General features: G+C 34.9%; 1 non-coding gene across 1 annotated transcript; it reads right to left on the bottom strand.

Annotated features, from left to right (window-relative positions):
* Positions 1 to 6,224: 6,224 nt before the first annotated feature.
* LOC121243770 lies at positions 6,225 to 6,332 on the bottom strand. Its single transcript, XR_005936258.1, has one exon. It is a non-coding gene; the product is annotated as a small nucleolar RNA R71 (small nucleolar RNA).
* Positions 6,333 to 10,356: the final 4,024 nt, after the last annotated feature.

Genomic DNA, 10,356 nt, shown 5'->3' with positions numbered 1-10,356 from the left:
TCAAGCCTAGTGCTAGAATATATAACTTATCATGCTATATCACTCCTATTTTCTGGTATAGTCTTGTACTTCTAAGAGTTGTCTATAGTCATGCATATAAGCATAGCTCTAATACCAAGTTGTGGTGCCTCACCCCCTATGAAAGACTAGGTGAGATAAATGGTGCCAAGGATGTTGGTCGATTGGTCAACACCCAAAAGAATGGTTAGGCAATGTAGTAGAGATATAAGACAATGCAGTAGAGATATAAATGGAACACGTAATAACAATGTAAGCATGTATGTACCAAAAACTAAACTTCATACAAAAAAGGCTTCTCAAAGCATTACATCATTAGGGATACATAAGGTTAGTTGTCATAAGCAGCCGACTAAGTTACAAACGAGCACTCGGTAGAGTTATGAACATTCTACAAATAGGGCAAAAAGTGGTTACGACAAACACTAGTACTAAGACGGGTCCTAGTCTCGTTAGTCAAGATTTTGGCAGGATTAACTCATCTTCCTCAAGCGTCATACAGAGATCTAAACCTGTATCAAAGTCTATAGTCCTAAGAACAAAACTATTGGAAGGTTAGACAACTATGACAAGACTGTTAATGAAAGATAATGCTATCAGAGATGCCATGAAAATATTTCAACTAAATATTGGAGAAACGTGTATGTGCATGAGAGGTATCATCCTCTCTCTTGCAGTTTTGTGCATCCTCAAAACCTAGTGAGGAATCACCCTCTCGGCGAAAATAAATATATACATAGGCATGTCGAGGAATCACCCTCTCAGGATGTAGCTCTCTCTTTATGCAAACTAGAGAAAAGCTCAATAGTACTAGTATAGCAAGGAGTTACCCATCTCTATATAACAGAAAACTTGTAAACACTAGTATTGGGTCAAGTATTATTCTTTGCTAAGAGGCATTCATTTCCACCATTGCTCATAGTCACACACTGAAACTTGTTACCCCGAGAATACCACTCTACCCAATCGCAACCAACTTGAAGACACCAACATGTGATATGTCGAGGGATCCCACATCCCCACTATCGGGTGAGGCCAAGTATGATATCATTCCACTCAATTCCCCACACGACATTCTCGTTCTCATGTACTAACACTTCGCAGAATGGTCCCAGAAAATTCTCCATCCTGTACCATGACGATACACTTGCCGACTCCACAAAATTACAAATGAGTGCGTGCACACACACTGACACACACACATGTATCCAAGCCATCCAAACAATATATCTTCATCAGTAGCAAAAAACAGTTAAAAGCATCCAAAACATTAAAAGCATAAAACATTAGTGAGTAAATATAGCTAGAAACATAATGCTGAAAATATTTATTTATGCTCATATAAATAGGGAGAAAGATTACAGAAATAATGCAATTTTTCCCACACACAATATTCATCCCACATTACCCAGCATTGTCTTAGAATCTAACCTACCTTCTTATGTCGAAAGTTCTCTCGTTGTCTCCTTGCTCCTTGCTTTTCACAGCAGCCGTCTTCTCAAACTCTTTAGTAAATAAGGTTTTAAAAGTGAGATATTATCCCATGTCTAGGTCCTTTAAATAGAGTGAGAATGTTAGATATCTTTACTGACATATCATTGACTCCAGATGTAACAACACACCCATAATAATACAGCCTAGGATTTGATAAGACAAATAGCCCAATGTAAGTGCTTAGCATAATCAAACCCATAGAAGCTCAAGTGGATTAGTTCTAGCTTAATGAACCCAAGGTCCAAACTCATTCTACTATTCACTAAGGCCGAAAATCCATTTCTAGTCCAACCCACCATCCAAAATTTAGGACTAAAGGAATTTCCAATTTAAGAAATCAAGACAGAAGAAATTACAAAAATGCAACATAGGAAGTTTCCTAGAAGGCGCCTAGAAGGAAGATTCCATTGGACTTCTTTATTTCACAAAACTTCCAATTTTACCCTCACTTGGTCGGTCATAGAAGTAGAACTTTTCATCCAGGTTCCAACCCAAGAACCCGGGTTTACCCAAACTAGAATCTAGGAATCAAACCCGGGTCGAAACCCAAATGAATCCGGGTTTTTTAAAACCCTGATTCCGGGTTCCAGGTTTAACCCGAATTTTTTTTTTTATTACCTAAAGCCTATATATTGTTTATATGATAGATTTCGGGTTCCTTTGAACCTTTTTTTTTTTTTTTACTACATAAAAGCCTATATATATATTGTTTATATGATATTGATGTAACATGAGAATGATTTTATAAAATAACATAAAATCAAAATGCATGAGACATTCATGATGCAATCCACTACATATTGCATTGTTTGAATTAATTTGCTAAAAATATTACAAAACACATATTCCTTTAATCAAACTCCAATTACACAACAATAAACTACAAACCTTGGTCTTCTATTTTTTCATACTCCTTGTTCATTATTTCCTAAAAGGTTTTTTCTTCCTCATTAGTTTTTCTCTGTACAGCATGGATTCATTGTCTCATCATTGATGCTACTAGAACTCCTGAAACCATCACATGGAAGTATTATTAGACTATTGTCAAACTAACAAATGATGCTAGCATTCATAAGCAGAGCATACTTATAAAAAAAAAAAAAACACTCATAAGCAGCACATAGTTACTCAATATTTGTATTATATGCTTAGATACGAAAGTACGTACCTTGAAACTTCAATTGAATTAGAAGCATCAATAATAGTGGATACATGGAAGTAGCCAAAACAGCAGCTTCTTCATCACTCGTGCTTTTAAATTCCTTAACACAAAGATTACTTCATTCAAATATTCACATCAAAATAAACTCAAAAACAACAAAGAGAACAAAAACCCAATCGTAGAAAGCAAGCCAAGACCAGAAAAAATAGCAAATCTAGCAAAATAATAGGATATCGCAGACCCAAATAAATAAATAAAACCCTACACTTAAAAACAAACCCTAATCCTTTCCCACATGCTTACAGATCTAAAACACTGAAAAAAAAATTGGAAGTGTAAATACGAACCTTCAATTTGTCTAGAAGAACTAACACAAAGAATCTAATTTGGTTTTTGTCAAGTATAAGACAACGGCCACGAGGAACAGATCTTCGATCAGCAGAGGAAGAGTGACAGGAGGTAGAGTTTCAGCACGAGAGAGAAAGAGAGAGAAGAAGACGACGGAGCCACGGCCCATAAGTGAGAAACTCGAAATGAAGAGAGAAGAGAAGAAGACGACGGAGCCAATGAGAAACAGAAACTCGAAGAGAAGAGAGAGAGAGAGTGAAAACAGAGCAAATAGAATAGACCTTAAAGAGTTGGCATTAAACTGGAAATGTGTACAGAATCGTATAAATGCGGGTTCTAGATCTGGAACCCGCTTAAAACACCCACATCTAAACTGTATAGGTCCGGGTTTTATAATCCGAATTTTGGCCAGGATTTGATCCGGACCGGAATTGGGAATCGAAATCCTGGTATCCGGGTTCTGAACTGGATCGGGAAAAATCCAGCCCGGATGAATAGTCTTACATAGAAGTCCATTTCATCAAGGCACTCCACTTAGGTTGTGTACTCCTTAAGCTCCTCATTTATTTGGAATTAGATGGGATTAAACCATGGACAAACTGAAACATGACTTATCCTTATGCCATGTATGGTCAAACCTCACACTCACTTTCTATTAGTCATAATAGCATAATTAAATGTGTCTTTCATAGAACTACACCTAAACTACCTAGTATCTAAGAGCCAATACAAAATCACATGACAAAGACATGACTCACACGCATAGGCCATATCAGATATCACATGTTCATTTCGGGTTAACACATGTCCAAACATAACCAAACTCCATCTCCATCTTACTTTGTCCAAATTAGACTAAGAAGATGTGCCACCAACATAGAATAACACTTGATCAACTAGGAATTTGTGGCCAGTAGTAAAAAGACAAACAAATCATAGAACACAAGACACACCCTTATGGCATTTCACTACAAGCCATATTCGGACCTACCTACAAGCTAATGGTTGGAAGAAACTCTTTCCCCAGTCTTAGATGTTGGCCCTAGCCAAATGTCAAATGACTTGAACCAGTCATAACCTAAAAACAAGCAACTAGGTACCCTTACAGAAAAACCAATGATTTGAGTCAAGTTTGAAAGAAATTTTCTGAAGATTCTCAATTCAATTAAAGGTCTGTAAGAGAGGAATCAGATATGCAAAAAGGAAGCAAGGAAAGTGCTCTTAGGATCCAACCAAATAAGGAAATATTAGTCTTGCCCTAGTCGAATCTCATTAATGAGCTTTCTTCCAAATCTTCCACTATTCCCTCAACTCACTTCGTAGCCTTCAAGCAAAGATGGATCTGTAAATCTTCATCTCCAAATGATATATAACCATGGTTAGAAACCACAGATGAAGAAGAAAGAATCAACGAAAAACAAAGGGATAGCCAAATAGAGTTCATCGGCTTTAACACCTCGCCCCTTCATCTTCAAGCTCTTTCATCAATTAAACAAGTGTTCCATCTCATCTTCCTCTCTCTATCTCTTACTTGTATTATGAAAGAAAGAAAATCAAACAACCTACTATGGAATCTAGGACAAACCACCATCGGCCATGGATTTAAGGAAGCAAAACCGAGCATCACTTAAACCAAACCATGAACTATTCATGAACGTTTTTGCTTGCCTCCAACGTTGACTTTATTTCAATTCATAGATTTTAGGATTAAATTCTCTATTTATTTTAGATTTTTATAAGTTTGAGACAATTATATTAAATCTACCTATGGTTTGATTTCCTTGAGCTATATGATTGTGACATAAACAGTTGTTTTTCATGTCATTTATGTGATATTTTACTATACTATTATTTGTGAACATAGTATCGTCTTTAGATCTGATATTCATTTTTATATATGAAAAGTGTGATTTGTAAATAGAGAATAGATTGTAGAATTAAATTTAAGAAAGTAGAGAAATATAATTCCATATCTTTCAATAAAAAATTAGTGCTATAATTCTTAATTGTGTATATAATTTAGATTGAAAAAGTCAGAGTATTGGATCCGGTTGATAGAAGCCTGAAGCTTTACTTGTCTTTTTATCCGTGCCCTAATCTCATTTTAATTGCATGCTTTAGGTAGAATTTTCATATTTTTGTCATATTTTCATTTAATTTTTTTCCCTAAAGCTTGAATATTGTAATGTTTCTTCCGACTCCCTATGGATTGACACCCTAAACTATAGTATACCACCGCATAATAGTTTGGGCGAAATCAAATTTTTGCACCGTTGCCGAAGAGTACAGTGCAAGAATCGATACAAGGCATAATTTGTTTCAGTAGTTTGTAAAGACGGTAACTTTGTTCCCTCTTTTAGATTGTGCATTATTTTTTTTTTCCTTTCTTTCGTAGTACTTTTTTTACCTTGCATGCACATATATAGAGACGCCTTGGATAGGTTTAGTTTGGATGTTGAACTGAGTTCAACTGAACTCAGTTCTTTATGAATAGTAATGAGTTTAATAGTGGAAGGAGTTATGTATGGCCCATCTAAACTGACTTTAAAGTGTGTTTGGATGTTAAAATGAGTTTAGTACATTTTATGAAAAGTTGAAAAAGGTTGTGTGTCCCACGTATAAACATGTATTAAGTTGAAAAAGGTTGTGGATCCCACCTGTAAGGAGGTTTTGAGTTGAGATGAGTTTAGTAACTTGAAAGTTTAGTGTTTGGATGTTAGACTCAGCTTAAAATTAAACTGAATTTAGATGAATCTTGCAACCAAACGTAGCCTTAGAATCATTTTTTTAATCCTTTATTTGACAATTCATCGAGTATCGAAAAAATGAGTAAACACAAAAATCAACTCACTAGAACTCTTCAGGATTACCTCCATTCTACACTCGCAGTCACACCATCATGCATCATGTTTCCAACCAACACTCATCAACTTGATTTTAAACTAGGGATAATACAGCGGATTCCCACCCTTCTTAATTTAGAGAATAAAAATCCTTATTTGCACATTAGAGAGTTTGAGGAAATAGTTGCAACTTTCCATAGTCATAATGCTACAGATGATGTTGTGAGACTTAAGTTCTTCCCTTTCCCTTTGAAAGATAGAGCAAAGAGTTGATTGTACTCACTAAGACCACGAGCAATAGATCATGAAATGAGATGACAGGTCTTATTTAACAAATATTTTCTGCAACATAAGACTAATGCTTTAAAGAGGCAGATCTCTACCTTTGCCCAAAAGAATAGTGAAACTTTCTATAAGACTTGGGAGAGGTTTAAGGAGTTGTTGAGTATGTCTCCTCACCATGGGTATGAAAACTGACGCTTAGTTATTTCTATGAGCGACTTACACCTAGAGAGCATCAATTCATACAGATGATGTGTAATAGTGAGTTTTTGCAGAAAAAATAGATAATGCCATAGAATATCTCAATAAACTTAGTAAAAAAGCTCACACTTGGACCGAACCTAGTGCTACTGAGAGTACAAATAGGTCACGGCCTGGTGATAATTCAAATAGTGGTGGAATTTACCATCTTAGGGAAAAGGATAACCAAAAAGCTAAAGTTGAGATGCTTACTAGGGAGTTATGAGTCTTAAAAACTAAGGATTTAAAACCAACACACATGGCTACTCTTGTAGAGTCCTTTGGACCGTATTTTGTGTGTGGTAGGATAGATCACCTAACTCAAAAATGCCTCACATTTGTTGAAATGAGAAAAATATATGAGAAACAATGTAATGCCTTAAGTATGTACAAGAAGTCTTTTACATTTTTCTGCAATACCGACAAACCGGAGTGGCATAATCACCCAAACTTTAGCTAGAAATCTAAAAACCAGCAACCTGCACAGCCACCTAGAGCTTACCCTGCATGGTATAATGCATCTTCTTCTTCTAGAAACCCCTTAAAAGATACTTACATGCTTTTATTGAAGTACATGATAAAACTAATCAAAAGTTTGAGTCTTTAATTACACAGGTTGTTGAAGAAAGAGCGGTGCTATCCTGCCACCTGAGTAGCACTGCTGATTTTGACCACTAGGGTAAAATTTTGTTTTTGTTTTTTTTTAATTTTTTTATTCATATTTTTTTAACATTTTAAAACATTTTTGAAGAATATAAAAAAATATATCAATAAACTAATAGTCACTTCCTTAACTATTAAGTAAAAAAATAAAAAAAAATTTAAAATATATGAGGTGTCAAAATGAGTGGGCAAAGTAGCATTTTTCTTAAAGAAAACAAAGAAATAAAGAGTCATGTATCCAAGTTGATGAGCTCCTTGAGTGTAAATGAGCATGTCAAGTCCCTTCTCAAGCACAATCCACACCCCAAGGTCAACATATAGCGCAAGAAAATTTGAAAAATATCAATGCCATTGTGACACGAAGTAGTAAATCCTTACACATTCCAACAACTAATAAATCAGAGGATGTTGAAGAGAATCAAAGCAATAGTGGTGCCAAGCTGCTCAAGAAAGTCGAGATAATAAAGAGCCCAATTAAGATACCATTTACTCAAACTTTAAAATTGAATATGCGAATTTTGGATCATAGCAATGAAATCCTAGAGAACCTCAAGCAGGTAAAAATTAACCTCCCTCTTTCGAATATTATTAAATAAGTTTCTACTTATACAAAGATTTTTAAATATTTGTGTATAGGTAAGAGGAAGCACCAAGAAGTCAGGTGTCACTATGGTGAATAATGAATTGGGATAGTTAATACCTACAAAGTTTGTGAGTTGGTGATGGATGTGTATTGATTATAGAAAATTGAATGCCGCCACCCGAGAAGACCATTTTCTCCTCCCTTTTATTGATCAAATCCTTGAGCGTGTAATTAGTCACCCATTATATTATTTTTTGGATGGTTATTTTGATTACTATCAAATTAAAATTGCATTAGAAGACCAGGATAAAACCACTTTCACCTGCCCTTTTGGTACTTGTGCTTTCCGTAGAATGTCATTTGGAATATGTAATGCCCTCTACTACTTTTTAACGCTGCATGATAAACATTTTAGTGATATGATTGAAAATTGCATAGAAGCTTTTATGGATGACTTAACTATTTTTAGAACTTCTTTTGATGCATGCTTGCTAAATTTAAAAAGTATTGACCCGTTGTGAGGAAAAGGATCTGGTTTTGAATTGAAAAAAATATCACTTTATGGTACATTCAGGTATTGTCATAGGGCATATTATTTCTTTCAATGGGATGGAGGTTGATCAATCTAAAATTGAATTAATTTATAAGTTACCTACACCTAGAACAGTAAAGGATGTTAGATTATTTTTTGGTCATGCGGATTTTTATAGGAAGTTCATACAAAATTTTTCTGCCATATCTAGACCGCTATGCAACCTCCTAGCTAAAGATGCCCTATTTGAGTGGACACAAGCCTATCAAGAGGCCTTTAAAACGCTAATTGGAAAACTTACTTCAGCACCCATAATACAACCACCTGATTGGGCTTTACCTTTTGAGATTATATGTGATGTTAGTGATTGTGTTGTAGGTGCTGTCCTTGGACAGCAAAGGGAATGGAAACCCTATGTCATTTATTATGCTAGTAAAACTCTAAATAATACTAAACTGAATTACTCAACCACTTAAAAAGAGTTGCTAGCTATATTTTTTGCTATGGACAAGTTTCGTGTTTATTTGATTGGTTCTTCTGTTATAATTTTAACAGATCATGCAGCTCTTAAGTACCTTCTCACAAAGAAGAATGCTAAAACGTGATTAATACGATAGATTTTACTTTTGTAGAAATTGGACATCTCCATCAAAGATAAGAAAGGAGTTGAAAATGTAGTTGTCAACCATCTCTCGAGGCTCACATTTGAGGACACCATCAACCACATGCCAATTAAGGATGATTTTCCAAATGAACATTTATTGTTTATTTCCTCTTTATCATGATTTGCTCATATTGTGAATTATTTGATTGTAGACGAGATACCGGCAGATTGGAGCACGCAAGACGAGAAAGTTCATGGCTGAGGTACACAATTTTTTATTGGGATAAATATTTTCTTTTCAAATACTATCCTGACTAAATTATAAGGCGTTGCATCCCTGATGAGAAGATAGCTAGAATGTTAGAATTTTGTCATACCCAAGCTTATAGGAGCTATTTTTCAATGAAAAAAACCACAGCAAAAATTATGCACTGTGGATTTTATTGGCCTAAATTGTTTAAGGATGCAAACATCTATTGTCGCTCATGTGAAAGGTGTCAAAAGTTAGGAGGTTTGCCCAGTCGTAATATGATGCCCTTAAATTCGATCTTAGTGATATGAATTTTTTATTGTTGGGGTATTGATTTCATGGGACCGTTCCCTCATTCTTTTGTATATCAATATATTATTGTGACAGTAGATTATGTGTCAAAATGGGTAGAGGCAGCAGCTTGTAGAAGCAATAATAATAAAACGGTAATCAAATTAAATGTGTTGTCTCGATTTGGTACACCATGTGCTATCATTAGTGACCACACACTTTTGTAATTGTTCATTTGAAACTTTGATGAAATAATATGGGATTTTTCATAAAATTTCTACTACCTACCATCCTCAGACAAATGGACAGGTAGAACTTGTTAATGGGGAAATTAAGTAAATCCTAGAGAAAACAGTAAACCCTGATAGCAAAGATTGATCTTTAAGACTAGTTGATACACTTTGGGTCTACTGTACAGCTTTCAAAACTCCATTAGGTATGTCACCTTATGTAGGCTTGTTTTTTGAAAGTCTTGCCACCTACCTGTAAAGCTCGAGCACCAAATTTATTGGATCATCAAGCATTTTAATTTTGACTTAGCAGAGAGAGGTAAGTTTAGAAAATTTCAATTGATCGAGTTAGAGGAGTTGAGAAATAATGCTTATGAGAACTCTAAAATCTATAAGGCTAAAATGAACGTGTTTTATGATAAAAATATTCTTAGGAAGACGTTTAAATCTAATGACTGAGTATATTTACATGATTCTAGACTTCACAAGCACCCAATAAAACTTCGATTTAGATGGACTGACCCATTTATAGTGAAACATGTTTTTGAAAACGAGGCGGTAGAAAAAGATGACCCTAGGGATGGTCGGATCTTTAAAGTAAATAGTCAAACGCCTAAAAATACTTATTGATAGACAAGTCTCTGAAGTGGAAGACATTCCACTTGCAGACCCGATCTATCAGCCTTGACTCCACCATACAGGTATTTTTTTTTTTAATTTTTTATTTGTTTTCTTTTCTTTTCTTTTCTTTCTGTTCATTTTCTTTCTTTTTGATTGTTGGTGTTTTCTTTGTTTTCTGTTTGCAGGATAGTGTGA

The sequence above is a fragment of the Juglans microcarpa x Juglans regia genome, chromosome 8D (assembly GCF_004785595.1).
Source record: "Juglans microcarpa x Juglans regia isolate MS1-56 chromosome 8D, Jm3101_v1.0, whole genome shotgun sequence".
Lineage (NCBI taxonomy): Eukaryota > Viridiplantae > Streptophyta > Magnoliopsida > Fagales > Juglandaceae > Juglans > Juglans microcarpa x Juglans regia.
This window is presented reverse-complemented; position numbering and strand designations above follow the sequence as displayed.